The 15415-nt window shown below is 40.1% G+C and overlaps 1 long non-coding RNA gene across 1 annotated transcript in view; it reads left to right on the top strand.

Annotated features, from left to right (window-relative positions):
• Positions 1-15415, top strand: part of LOC148052401 (uncharacterized) — a 127718-nt gene that overhangs the window by 95730 nt on the left and 16573 nt on the right. The window contains exon 3 of the long non-coding RNA XR_015698955.1: positions 2602-2658. This is a non-coding gene — a long non-coding RNA (uncharacterized LOC148052401). The remainder of the gene's footprint in view (positions 1-2601; positions 2659-15415) is intronic.

The raw sequence follows: 15415 nt of genomic DNA, 5'->3' as shown, positions 1-15415 counted from the left end.
TTTTCTCCCTCTGTCCTTCAGGCTGAGCTTTCCGGAGCGGAGCTCTTGGGTCTGATCCAGAGTCCCCTCTGCTGCAGAGAAGGTGGTGAGGATGTGCAGCTGGAGATGAAAAGAAGGACTGGAGGCAATGGGGGGGGGTCTCAGGGCAGCTTTAGCTAACTGTGCGATTGCACTTCGGGTTTTGCTGTGGGTTGTATGGCTGCTACAGAAAAATGGAAAATTCCCTTTTAACCTGTGAGGCAGGATTTCCACAGGAAAAAATGTATTTGCTAAACACAAGCTGTGAAGCAGCTGACGGATCAATCCCCAACGATATGCCTGAAAATCATCCTTGCGGGATATTAGATGTTTAAAGCATATCCCGTTCCCTGAGCAGTTTGCCCTGAGGATGAAAGCTGGAGATGTCTTTCTGCGTTGCCAGTTGAGATTCCAGCGTGCCTGAAGCACGAAGCAGGCCGGCCCTGCCTCCGCCGAGCTGCGGAAGCCCGGGGGAGCCTGCAGCACGCACCCGCGGCAGCGGGCGCCGTCCTCAATAAAATGCTGCTTTTTTCTCTGAGTGCACGGGTCCTGATAAGTGAAGGTGTAATACTAAGAGGTTGACAGGGAAAGAACTATGAGCTGTTTAAAAAATTGCATTTGAGAATAATATTAGCCTCCTTTATATTTCAGATGTAACAACTGCATAAATTGCCTTGTAATTGCTTTTTATTCCTTTGATAAAATTTTAAAACTTTAAGTAGGTTTTTTTTTTTCCTTCTGTCAGTGGGCTTAAGAATAGATTATTTGTATCTGAAAGGAGAGAGCTCAGCCCAGAAGGCATGAAACAGAGGGCTGCTAGAACTCGCCGTAAGGTCTTACATTAGAGCTAAGACAATCCAAAAATTAGCTGATGTAAAAAAAATACATATATATGTAGAGTCATCTTTTTTCTCCTGTTCCCCTACCCATGTGATCCTGGTGCAGGCTCTGTGGCTCGTTTGCCCTGTGGTGAGCTGATTCAGGGAGCTAAACTGGCAGAAAACTACTTGCTGGTTTTTGTGCAGTTAGTTCTTTGCTGTCTCATTTTCTGCACTGATTCACTACAAAGTGAGACAACACCAAAGCCAGGAGAGGAGAAGCGGAGTGTGGGCAGAACAGCAAAGGAGGGGAGCCAGCAGGGCACCACCTTTCAGTAGCAGCTAGCTTTTAGATTGGCTTAACTCTAATCTAAAATCTCCTTCTTAAAATTTTAGAGTGAGTTAAAGCCATTTTTTAATTTTGGATGATAGAATGAATCTGTGAAAATACAAGTTTCTACATCAGCTAATTGTTCAAATAAGCATGGAAAGTCTAACTGAACTCACGGGGGTTAAAGCTGGGATATACTTATGCATGCGCCTATGTTTTGGCAGGGTTTGTAAGAATATTGGTATACAGGAATTCTTTTTTAAAAATAAAATCAGAAGTGTTGGCATTTTTTCAGTTCGGTGCCTAAACTGAAAATGTAGAAACAATTAACTTAGAATTGAATGCAATATTTTGTTTCACATAAAATATTTTGGTTTGAGCTTTTAAATACTTTCCAAGTTTCAGATCTCCTCTGCTCTGCTATAAAATTCAATCTGAACTTGCAAATACTTTGTTTACTCCAGAATAATTTTTTTGGAATATAAACTATGCACTTTTGCTGCCAGCTATAGTCTCTAATGCAGGCTTATGAAGCTAGGCCACTTCCCCTACCATACGCTCTCAGTGAGTCAGGACTGCGGGTGGAACTTGAGTTTTGCCATTGCCAAGAATAAAAACACACTGCTTTACTAGAGCAGAAAACTTCAGGGCAGGGTTTTTTATCATAAAAAGTGAGAAACAGTGGTTCAGCATTTTCATATTTTTGTATTGCTGACGTTTCTTCATCTTTCAAATTAAAAATACTCAGTGCACACATCAGTTTCAAAGCACCGAAACCCATCAAAATACAGCCTGATATCTCAGTGTGCTGAGAGCTTTGGCCTCATCCAAGAAGACACCAAGACACTTAACCATGTTAGTCATCACCGTGGTTTCAAAAGTGAGTGCTTGTTGCTTTGCAGGTTCAAACCCAAAGAGAGCTAAACTTGCAGCAGATCACGAAGAAGTCTAGTATCCGGTTGGCTGAACTGACAAATTTTCTGGAAACTCCCCTAAAATCTGGGCTAAAATTATTTCTTTTTGATGCTGAAATCACAGCTGTGACAAATATTCAGCCTTATCTATGATTCATGTGTTCTCTAGAATGGGAAGTGTTAGAGTAGCACAATTTAGTAACTTTTGTTTACTTCCCCCTAGTTCAGCATTTCTAATTTAACATGTTTTCTCTGGAGTAGGTTATCTACAGAACAAACCCATTATTACCTGTCTATATCTGACGCTTTGCCATTTGTTCAACCATTCTCTGCTGCCTAGTTATAAAATATTCAGCTTCCTGTAATGTGACCAAGTAGGGGGAAAATTTTCTGTATTAAATGTTGCAGAATTCCTTTACAATCTCATATCTTTTTTTACATACAGAGTATTTTCTTGTTTCAAAACATGCCCTGATTTACCTGCAAAATGGAATTACCATCTTTCTCTCTCTGTTGGCAGCTGCAACATTTCTTTAACCCTGGTGACCCCCATCTCGACATGCCCAGCTCCCAGAAGGTAAGACAATGCCGGACACTTTCAGATGTGCGTTGTAGGCTTTCAGGTCTCAGTTCTGCTCCCCACTGATACAGAAAAAGGGGCTGAGACCTGTTTTCCTATTGTGTTCGCCTGTCCCTTACCATTCCGGTTAGGAGCACATTATTCACGTACAGCTCTGTGGCCTGCTAATAGCTTAATTTGCAAACTTTTCCTTTCATCAAAGCACCTAACCCCAGTTGTGCTTCCTGTAATTTTTTTGCCTTTTGGTTCCTTTTAAAACATTTCAACATATTAGAAACTAAAGATTGGTTTCCTGCATGTAATAGTTGTTTCTTTGGTAATATGCTTTTGGTTTGTGTTTGAGAAAGAAATCCTGGTGGTCTTTCACGCAATTAAATTCAGAGTAGCTGTGGGAATCTTGAAATGAAAATCTGCTTCACTGCAAAAATGTCATCCTAACCAGTCACTTCAGATGAATGCTTGCTGTTCTCTCCCTTGGTATAAAATAATGTGTATTTTAAAGCTGAGATTTTTCTTTTCTGTCTACCCTCATGGTCATTAGAAAATTGTAAATGAAACCTCGTTATGCTGAACAGCTGGTAGTTGTATTTAAAAATCTCATGTTAAAGCAAATGAATTAGCTAAGTAACAAAGTTAAAATCTGTACACTGAGAGGCCAAAGTGGTAACAGAGCCACTCATGTCTTAGCAAGAACAGCTGAGTACAAGTGAAAATATGTCTAGGAAAAAAACTGAGTTTTGCTTGCACATTGTTCTCATAAGCATGACTTATTTTAATAACTTGCCAAACCTATGTTGTTAAAAGTCATATGGTACCACTTGGAAGAGATTTTTAAAATGATGTGCATTAGAGGGATTTTCTTGAATTAGAGCAAATTTTGTTCTGCTTACAGCAATGTCATTTCATTTAAGTGAATGCACTTCACAGTGGAGTAAAATGTAGTTCATCGTATTTAACTGAGGTGTTAGCAAAAAGAACAAATCTGTGGCTGGTTTTATGCGGAATGTATCTTCTATGTGATAAGAGGAAAGGAAAATGAATTCTTTTCAAAAGGGCAGTTTATAAATGTCAGTCCTTCTAGTGGAATATTGAAAAGCTCAGTCAGAGATGAAGGATTCAAGTCTTTGCTTTTCACTGTGATGCCTCAACCCTGCACTTTGTAGGGTTCCCCTTGGTGAAAGATTTTTAGGATGGCATCGTCATCCCGAGCAGTGAGACTGGGAGCTCTGCCTGCCCATTCCGGTTGTCATCCTCGACCAGAGGGGAATCTGGCTTCACACTCTCTCGTTTCGATGTGGAATTTGAAGCTGCTTAGAAAACGCATTATTCTACATTTGACTTCCTTTTTTAGGTATTGGGAACTGTGTTTTTACCTGAATTTTCATGAAAATTTTAGATGAATTTAGATTTTTAAGGGGAAGCTTTCAAGGCAACTTACTATTTTGTGAGTCAAAATCAGTTTGAAACTAGTTGCAAGTAGAATGGCTGAGATCACATGATACTTTTCAAGTGAAAGATAGCTCCATTTGGTCAAGAAATGCTTTCATGTGGTTTCTCAAGAGGAATAGTAACTTCTTATGATGAAGTGTTTAGAAGAGACCCAGTGTCAAAGTGGCTGGTGGCAAAGTTCCATTGTTTCAGCCTCTCAAACACGTTTTCCAGCTAAAGTAAATATGTGTTGGTGACGAACAAGACACCTTTGTAAGAGGTGGGTTGAACAGGAGGTTTAAAAGGTTGGGAGTTTAGTGTAATCTACAGACAATTTCCCTAGCACAACCTCCTCTGCTACAGCTTGGTGAGGCGGGAAGAATTAGCAGGTAGAGTAGCAGGTTGCCCGTGAAAACTTCTCGTGCTGTAGTATACAGTGATGAATTAAGTTAAGAAGGAGGGAAGCGCAACAGCCTTGGGTTGTAGAGCTTGCACACAGGACTCTTCACGGGGCTGCTGCCTTCCCCAGCTGCTCAAATACTTCTCCACTTGCACCAGGCCCCCAGGGTTTGAAGTTACAGAGGTAAGGAAAAGGCTGTTGCTGTCTCATTCTCTGCACACACCGATACAATGTGCTGTGCTCCTTGTGGCACAGACCGTTATCTCGCCTATGTCCTGGTTTCAGCTGGGATAGAGTTAATTTTCTTCTTGGTAGCCAGTATGGGGCTGTTTTGGGTTCGGGATGAGAACAATGTCGATGATACACTGATGTTTTGGTTCTTGCTAAGTAGTGCTAAGTAGTTGCTAAGTGGCGCTCACACTGGTCAAGGACTTTTCAGCTTCCCATGCTCTGCCGGGTGCACAAGAAGCTGGGAGGGGGCACAGCCAGGCCAGCTGGCCCAGACTGGCCAAGAGGCAATGCCATACCGTATGGCGTCATGCTCAGTGTATGAGCGGGGGGAGTTGGTGGGGGGAGGGGCAATGACCGCGGCTTGCGGGACGTGCTGGGCATCGGTCAGCGGGTGGTGAGCAATTGTACAGTGAATCACTTGCTCTGTATTACTATTGTACTATTATTACTTGTTATTATTATTATTACTATTACTACTGTTCTATTTTTATTTTACTTTAGTTATTAAACTGTTCTTGTCTCAACCCATGAGTTTTCCCCTTTTGCCCTTCTGATTCTCTCCCCCATCCCGCCGGTGGGGGAGTGAGCGAGCAGCTGCATGGTGCTTAGTTGCCGGCTGGGGTTAAACCATGACAGCCTATTGGGTTTTGTTTGTCTTGGAGGGTCTTGTTAATTTTTATTTTTGTAGTTTGTTGTACTTTAAATAAAATGACATAAACTTTCATAATAGTTTTTACTTCTGGTCCCTTGGTATTTGGTGTTGATGAGGTTTAAGGAGATTTCCAGTATACTTCTAATGAGCGTAACTTCTGTTGTATGGGTGGTGACCGCTTTTTGAAAATCAAGCCGTATGTGGCATCCGTACTTAGACACCCCAAACCCTTAGCTAATGTGACTAGATAAGGAAGTGACACTGGAGTTGAGTCTAAAACTACTCAGCCAAAAACCAGAAGGCCTTAGTTTATCACATTGTGCACAATGTAAGCAGAATAACATGGATCCTTTTGTTCATATTCAAATCACAATGTGGTATGATTACATGGAGAACGTAAGTTGTTTTTTCATTGATAAAACCCATAAAGATTTCCACATTAGGGCTCATCACTTTTAATTAGCTTTTACCATTACATTGAAGTCTACTGAAAATGGCTAATTGTTCTGTGTGTAAAGAGCAGATCGAATAGCCCAAATAAGCCCATAGAAACAGTGGAGACCTGCGCGTTCTCCATAGGCCTACAAGCCCGGTGGTTCATGTATTGGGCTCTGGGAACTGCTGTGCTCGTGACGCTCCCAAGGTCAGTATCAAAATAATAAGCTAGGTGTGGTGGATTTAGATTCTCTCTCTGCGTTTTCTGCTAACAATCCAAGAAATGCTTTTTCTGTGTGTGTATATGAGCATTTTTTCACATTTTAGATGTTGGGGTAGTCATCTGTCACTGGTATCATGATGATTACTTTGCTTGGATCAGCCTTTAATACATTTTTAGACAAGCTTTTCTTCAAAATATCGTCAGTGGTCTGTCTGTCAGCTGTAAGGTGGGCAGGAGATGGCATCTGCTCTGTCTGATTCTGGACTAAGAGTGTCTGAATGGCCAGAGGCAGCGCAGGCCTGGGGGATGGCTGATGAGCTCCCATTTAAGCCTTCGTATCGGTGACAGTACTAATTTGTGTATTTCTTTTCTCGTCCAGCCATCAGTTCTTATTAAGCTGATTGATAGAAACTCGTATCTGTGAGATGTCTACCTGGCTCTCCGATTTGATTAAAATTTGTCAGAAAGTTGTGGGACAAAGGAAAGATGGACAGTGTGATCACAGAACTCTTTTTCATTAGCAGCTGAAGCCAAGAATGCTGCATTATAAAACTGTGTCGTGCATTTGTGGGAGATACTTCTCTCTCTTATAAAGCATTTGTCTAGTCCATATTTGCAATTAATGGCAGCCATATAAGCTATCAACATTACCAGTAGTCTGCAGTGATATTTTACGTCACCTGAAAACCAGTGATGGAAAATGAGGAGGAGTATCTTGCAGAAGTAACAGATTCTGAGAGGAATAGGAACAATGCGAAAATTGTAAGGCCCAAATGTTAGCAAAGCTACTGCGTTTGGAAGACATTAGGTAGTTTTTGTACTATTTTATGCATGGAGCCTCCTAATAGTTATTTCTCATGGATCTGCAAAATACAAAAGACTTTAGGTTAAAGGAATAGTAATGAATCATTTATGAGATACTATCTACGAAGATGGATTGGTTCCATCTGTTACAGTAATAAAAATAATAATGCTTAGCAATTACATAAATGCTTTACAGGTTTTCAGTGTGCATCACAAACATTAATCTAAGATCTAGCCCATAGCGCAGTTTTTAAGAGCTTGTAAAATGGCTTCAGCTTATACATACTGGTTTATTTATTTATTTTTAACAAGGAAATTTGTCGTAATAGAGTTTTTAAACTGGTTTAGAAAATTGAATTGTAGCTCCTTGGTCTAAGACAATATATGAAGATAGCCACAAAATTAGCTTCTTTTCCTTTTGTTAATTTAAGTTGCTGTGAATGTCCAGGAAAAATCCAGCTCTACAGGCAGGTGTTCATTAACATACAAATGATGGAAAAAAGTCTTCCAAGATGCAGTACTCGCATTATCTCACAGTTATTTGTTAATCTCATTTTTTGTGTCTTGTAAGCACCTCGCTGATTGAAGGCCAATGTATTCTGAAGCACAGTATAGTCTGATAGAAGTTATGCTATGGCCATGTGTTATATTTCAGTATATAGGATCATGTTACCTGAAAGAAAGAACTTCTTTTGTTCAGTCCAGGAAGAAATTGCATATACGAAGCAGTGGTTTCCCATAAAACATGTTTTAGATGCAGCCTAATTTACCTAACAGAATGAGTTTTAGATTTAATTTTGTTCTGTTTGGTTTTTAATTTGAATTCTTGAAAAAGAAGTGATGATAACTTTAGGCAAAAAAATATTTTCCTATCTATTGGGATTGTTTGATGTGCTCCCTAGCAGACAAAGGTGTGGTAAAATAGACAAGATTTATAGTAAATGCAATTTAATAAATAGCTATCCCTACTGATATTTTGAGCATGTCTATAGACTATATGAAGATATAGATCAATATATACCATTATGCTTGGGGTAAGTAGATATATAAGGGCATCTTGAAGTTGGCTTCTTTGCAGTGCAACCTGTGACCTTGAAAGACAAGGTGCCATGTAAGCTATTGCTTTGTAAATCTGTTTATCTGTACGCGTCATAGATTAGGCATGGGCTTTGCAGTACGGCTTGCTGAAACAAGTGACATTAATTCCATTAACTGTGGTCAAAAGTAATGTACGTATTGACAGTTTCACTGGGGTGGATTACATATCTTGACCTACCAAATATTTAGTTTGGAAACATTTAATGTATTAGATTATGCTAGATAATAGAAAGGTTTTAATACAACTAAAACGTCCGTTTGCCAAAACAAGATATAATTTCCTTAAGCAGTATTCTGTTAATTCACATATAATGAGATTAATGAAAACAGACGGGAAAAAAAATCCGGTGTTTCATACATAGAGAAAATGATGGTTCCATTTAGTCATAGCCGAATGCTGATAATCATGTAGGAAACAGAGCACCAGTTTGTTATCAGTGCTAACTCTACCCTTTTAATCATCAATGACCTGGAAAGCAGTTCTCTGTCTCATTATCCAGGCTATCTGGGTTAGTGTTACAAAGCATAAACTGCACACGGAGGAAGCGATTAGCCGTGCAAAGTCGATCTTGCTCGGTAACTCCCAGATGCTGCTTGGCGTGCTCTGCTGCCCGGTCTGTCCGAAGCTTCCTGTGCTGCCTCCTGCTCCGCGCCACGGCCGTTCTGGTGTCCTCACCTGGACATCCCTGTGGGCATCCAGCTCCTTCCAGCCCTTCTCTCAGGAGGCATCGCCTCTGAAGCATCTTCTGTCTGACCGTCTTCGGGGTTACCCATCTGACAGCTGGTATAAGGCAGCCACATTGTGGTTAAAAAGCCTCTCTGTTGGTGTGTGCTGGTTCCTTGGTGCTTTGTTGGATGGCAGTGCGGGCCTATTCACAGCTGCCAAATTATGGCTAAAAGAAATTATTTCTTGTAACACACTTTTCCTTCCCTGCCTCCTCCAAAGCATGAAGTACACGGTAGAAATTCCTTATGCACATGTACATCAGCAGGATTCCTCAGCTGTTGGAGAAGGATGATAACCCTCCAAACTGCTATGGAAACCTACCCAGAAATCTACCTGATGGAGGATGGAGCTCCCATGGTGTGAACGTTGTGATGTATTTTTAATACCACACTGATAAGAGTTAAATTTCAGTGGTGTTTCCTCTAAACTGGCTTTGTTTCATACAGTAGGGCATCAGGATAAACGCTTTCAAGTTGGTGGTGCACAAGAGCTTCAACAAACCAGTTCCAGCAGCTAATCTTGCTTTGAGGTGGTTAGATCTGCCCTGTTTTTCTGCCAGAGCTCACCAGCCCATGCCAGGACTGGCAGGAAGGAAAACGCACTTCTGTCATAACTGAGTCTTGGCTCAAACCCACTCTCATCAGCAATTTAAACCAAGATGCCACTCTGTGAACAGGGTTAGCTGAGACATCACACACCTTCTGGTTTTTTTGCCTCTCTCGGAGGTGTTGTACCTCCCAGAGGATAGCAGGGTGGCTGATTAGAAGTCATAATAGTAAACCGCTACTGCAAGGTTTCCCAGAGACCTTGTTTCAGGTAACCATCATCTGCAAAATCTGTAGTTAGGGTAGTAAATAATTGGTTTGATATTTATTTTTGTTCTATTCTTTCTGTCTTTAAAAACTGGTAATTATAGCTGAGAGTATTGTCCCAAAGTCCCAAAATAAGTCACCGAATTTTCCTGAGAAAACGGTTCCAGGCTGTTGCTGCTCAGATGGGATCTCAGCACGTAACAGGGTTTCAGAGCATTTAAAAAAAATGAGCCACTAAATATACTGATACTGTTTGTCTAGAATATATAAGTAACTAGTTGTGTTACACAGCAGGATGATAGACAGAGCTGAGCTGCAACATAGTGTAATATATTAGGTTATCTCGTAATAACGGCATGGTAATTGTGATAGCATCAGAAATTGCTATCGTTCTTTGCTGAGAAATTGCTTGTTACCATCCTCTTGTTTAAATATACCTGTGATAGTTCTGAAATTATTTACAGGACTATTTGGAGGCCTCCCCTTATTTAACCTTCCAGATTCTACTTAAAAAGAAAAAAAAAGCTTATGTGTATGTGTGGGAAATTCTCGGTTATGTCTTACCTGGGCTGAGTTGCCTTTTGTACATCTTCCCAGTGTTTTGAGGACGTGTGTAATATTGAGCAGGCTTTTTTTCTCTTTTTAGTGTCTTATGAAGATCCAGTACCTTGTCTTGTAAAATGTGATTGTGGGGAAAAAAGATATTAATGACTAATAAGAAATAATCTGTGCTTAACACAGCTCATCCCTTTCTTTTTCCCTCTGTCATGAGCAGAGTGCATGCTCCAGTTGTTGCAACTGAATGCTGGATTATCAAAGTATCTGTGTCGCTCCTGCCTGTGTCCTGAGGAGATGATATCTCAGGTTATCAGGTGATAAAATCTTAGAAGCCTGAAGACACCCTCCAGGGACACCCCGCAAGCAACCAGTTAGCCAGTATTTTCCATACCATGAAGACACAAGCAACTGTCTTCTCATTGTGATCTTGAGCTGCAAGTGAAGCAATGATAGTTACTTATCCCGGAGGGACAACCTCCTTCTGTTTTTATTAGTAGGCATCCGCAGAGTATTAGGTTATAACTACAAAAAAGAAATTATCTCTCTATCCTTCTGTGCTTTGCAACATTTCAGTGATGTTGTAGTTTACTGAATCTAACTGAACGGTACGCTGCTGTGGAAAGTGTGGAAATTGAGGTGAAGGATCACAGAGTGACATTAAAATTGGTGTAGAACTCCAAGCTTCCCAGCTTCTCCTTTCTTCCTTCAGTTGACATTGCCAAGAGAAAGCATAACGGAAGTTACTAACATGATAGAAGTTTCCATTAGATTCTCTTTCGGACAGCAAAATAGGGTCATTTGGAGAATAACCTTTCGCACATAAAATGTTAATGACTGCTGAGGTCTGGCCAAGCCAGATATGCTCCATTTACACAGCCTTAGCTTCGGGTTATCAGAAGTATATGAAACATAGGCAGCTACAAAATAACTCATTACCCCATGGAAACAAAAATGTCCCGTACCTTCAAAATTTCATTTAAAGTTCATCAGTGTGAGGGACAGACCTTTAAAAAGGTTGTTTCCAGAATATTCTTACCCTTATCAGTGATATATCGTTTGACCAGATTTACAATCATGTAACGAAGACTAGTACAAATGGCTATTAGGGAAGTATTCATCAGGGAAAGGGACTGTTGTGGTTTGGAGTGTGAGGATGGCTGATTTTACGTTAGACAATAACATTTCAGCTTGAGGATTGTGATCTTTGACTCTCTGTGCTGTACGACTGGTCACACAAGTCTTGTTTCTCCTCCATGGAGGAGATGGGACGACCTGAACTCTTTATGAATAAAGAATAGTGAATACTGCGGCGTAGGTGTGGGCAAGGTTAATCATATTTGCACAGTGTGGGAATCCATGTAGAGAAAAATCAAGAGTCTATGTGCTTGTGTATTTGACAGTAGTGTTTACTAAGCGTACAAGTACATTGACTGGGAGTTTGTAATTTGTCCAAAGATTTTTAACCTAATTGGCCTGAATATCTTCTGGATGTCTGTCCTAACTGCTGTTGAATACTGGCACTTCTTAAAGTCATGACTACTAGGGAGCCTGTGGTGATAGACTGGCTACAAGAATCCTATTAGTGAGGGTCTTTGAAGGAATCTGTGTATTAACAGAGAAGTTTGTCCCTTGGCAAGTGTTTTTAGGCTAGTTGGGTTTTTAAAAAAATATTTCTTGAGCCTCTCTGGTTCTTTTTTTTTTTAAATGTATATATGTATAAAAGGTGCAGTGAGAGAAGGGGTAGACTCATTTCCAGAATGTATTTATGATATAGCAGGACTGACAGAGAAGTGACTTTTGGTAGTGCATGCTCAACAACAACCGTGAGACTTTACATGCTGGTAAAAATCACTGGAGACTGCGATGGACACTGAAGCCGGAAATTATCGTGGTAATTTGGCTGCCTGCCAGTCTTTTACTGTCTTTTGCTAATTTATGTACAGTATTGCATCATGGTTGTTCGGAAAATAGACAGCTTCATGAATGGTGTCTTTTATTACAAATGTAACTGTCAGATTTTATATAGTTTCCTTAATTATAATGCTTACCCCTGATACTCACATGACAAACACTGTGACCTGTAGTGCATATCTGTTGGGTTAGGAGAAGCAAAAGGAGTCTTTCTTGTATGTGTTTGGGCTCATTTGAATGTGTTTCCCTTGAGGGGAAATCCCACATTCATACAGGTCCCAGATAAAACCTCTCATTTCATTCCCATAAGACAGGCAGTGAAGGCAACAGCAGTTAGTCCCTGAAGAGTGAGCTGTAGCAGCTTCCCGCTTGATGACTGTCAGTGCTAATGCTGGGTGCTAAAATAAATGCTCCACAGTACATGCGAGTTGCAAACACGGCTGCTTGAGGTAGTTAGCGGTATCAAGGCAACTTTCTAAGAGAATTAAATGAAAGAGTCAAGAGTAAAACATCCGTTCAGGGGTGCACTGCCACGTGGGTGTGGGGAGGGACAGATGGAAAGGGTAAAACCAGCTGAAAGGAAGAGAAATGTTCCCAGCAAAATGGCTCAATGTGTTTTCAAAGAACAAAAGTAGAAACCCACGTTGGATATATGACTTAATTTATAGAAATTTTAAATTGTTATATAATTGGAGCTTTCCCATGACATTAGCAGTGTAAAACTTAGTGTTTAACAGGCTTTATCACCTGAATGGTGTGTATGCCCCCCTTCTGCAAAACGCCGGCTAATTTTGCTGTTACGCTTTGATAATTTCTTCATTTCTAGTGAGTTTGGTTTTTAAATATCTGCCAACTCTGTGAATTCCAACAAGCATTGGCATGAGTAATGAGTCAAATGTTAGAGCAGCATTATTCTTTGACAGTTCTAAAAGGATTATATAACTCGATTTTTAAATAATATTTTTGAAATGTGTAATTTAAAAGGTCCTCGTGTTCTGTAAATGGTTTAATTTTTCATACCGTTTAATTGACATTGCAAAAGAATCATTAAGTCAATGATGATTAAACCAGCACTTTTAAGGATCAAACTCTCTTCTGGGAGAAATTTAGTCATCATGAAAGAGATATAGACATACATTTTGAGGACACTGCAATAGAAGCAAGGACTGAATAGGCTTTTCAATAAATCTCTGCCATTGCATCTAACCTGGAGCCGCCTTCTAGTCAATCCAAGGCCAAGGCACCTCTAAAGTCAACTCTGGATATTGTGGAAAAGATCGGTTGTCCCTTTACAACACGACACTCACTTGAGAAGGAGAGACTTATTTCACCCGTGTGGTGTCAGCCCCATTTGAACCAGATTCTAAGGAGGTGAGAATGTAATTAAGTTACTAAGTGTATTCTCATGTTGATATTAAGCTGCTTAATTTTCTGTATAGTAAAGCTCTGCACTCATTAAGAGTAAGTAATGAAGTTTTGCTTGGTTTTGTGTTGCTAAGTTTCAAAAGTCTGCATACCTGAGACAGTTGCTGCAGATCTATATACTTTCTCTTAGTTTGTATGAACGCTTCACTGTATTGCATCAACAGATATTTTTGGTTTTACTAAAAATTATAATACCCAAATATATAGTAGGTCCTGAAACAGGAAAAGAAAGGAATAGTACGTAGAAGTGTTTTGTCTTTCATTCTTTCCAATTCCCTTAAACAGCGTGTATGTCAGCATATAGTGATTTTTGTTCCTTTTCAAGCTGGCTAGACTACATTATCCTATCCTGTGTAAAAGAAGAATGGTATCATTACAGACTCAACTGGAATAGTCCCATCTAAAATCTTGTAGTACATTTAACTGTGGTTGCCAGATACTTCTGCTTTAAGTCATCTGTTGGAGAGTTTCTGTGTAAAAAGTGAGCTTTATTGAAAATAAAGTATGTAAAAAAATTCCAAGTTCTGCGTAACCTCAGTAGAACAAGTTATGTAAAAGAAGTTCAGAAAGAGGAGAAATAAAGGAGATCAGAAATTAAGGAGTGATAAATACAGAAAAGCAAGTGTTAATGTATCAGGTCAGGAAATAGCGTTACTCTACCAGGGTTGGTGATAACACGGAATTGAGATAGGATGGGATTACAATAAAAATGAAAACCGCAAAGTCAGGAATTGCTCAGAGAAGAGAAATAATTGGCAGTAGGAGCAGATTGTCTAAGAACAGAAGATAACTAGTCTCTCAGTTTGAAAATTCACTCTACATTTGTATGATGCAGAGTCAATGACCAAATTTTCAATTCTATTATATTAAGTTCCCTTAAGTAATATCTCTGTTAAAAAACACGTTCAGCCTAAACATAAAAATTCACTAAACCAAAGCTAAAAAATCATCAGAGAGAGGAAAAAAACCCTCTAGGATATGATTATGAAATATAAATTTGCCAACAAAATAAGCTCCTGTATCTAAGTTCTCAAGCCTCTCAATGAAACAATTTAGCAAAAGCTTGGAAAAACATATGCCTTGCGGCATTTTTCTGACGATCAGTCCATTTGAATTATACCGAACACGACTCTGTTCCTTTCCTGAAAGAAAAAAAACTAACAGAAGCTTGTCCACCCACATCTCTGTGGCTGAAGGCTCGCCGCTAAGTATCGTGGTCATTGATGATAAAGAAATTTTCCAGAGCTAGCGAAGTTTCTGTAGAACTTAGTAGTTCTCATGCCACATTCGTCCAGCCTGTGTCATTAGCAATAATAATAAAGAAAAATCACTGGCTCCAAATACACAGACTGTTCCCAGATATACACACAGAAACATATAAATCTGGACTAAATGTCAGCACTTAAAAGGTAAAAAGGCTAATTGCAACTAAAGCAAATTAGTCCTTCCTCTAAAGATAAGGAAACCAGATCCTGTATATCTCTCTCATCCCTGGCCCCATGGCCCACTTCATCATGTTCCCTAATCCAGGTTTCTTCTGAGTTACATTCCCTATTTGCCCTCTTTTCAGAACTTGCTCTCAGTTCTCATGCGGCCCTCTCCACGCTTCCCCTCCCCATTCCCTGGGGACCTCTCCCGTGGCAGATCCTGCAGGATTTTCCCCTCCAGGTGGAGCAGCGAGCACTTCAGCAGCCCTTTATAGGTGCAGGAGGATCCTCCCTCACCTTCCTCCTGTTCAACTCCTTCATTTGAGGGGAAATTGAGAAACCACAGTAGGCAATTTCTGCAGCAGAAGCAAATTGAGAAACCTAAGTAGAGAGGTGTGCCTTTAGTGCAGTCGTTTTGTTTTAGCACCAGAAAACAGATGGAAAGCCCTATACATCGGGGTTTCAGTTATGCTGATTCTGTTAACTTCATTGCTGACTTCACTGTCAGATGCATTTATTTTACGAGCCAGGACTTCAGCCAGTCTTAGCCAAAGCAGAGCTCCTCTGCCCTTCCACATCCACTTTGCAAGAGCAGATCTTTCAGCCGCCTCTTTGCTGATGGT

Source organism: Nipponia nippon, unplaced genomic scaffold, assembly GCF_047370975.1.
Source record: "Nipponia nippon isolate SJK-2023a ecotype South Korea unplaced genomic scaffold, ASM4737097v1 scaffold_5, whole genome shotgun sequence".
In the NCBI taxonomy this organism is placed as follows: Eukaryota; Metazoa; Chordata; class Aves; order Pelecaniformes; family Threskiornithidae; genus Nipponia; species Nipponia nippon.
This window is presented reverse-complemented; position numbering and strand designations above follow the sequence as displayed.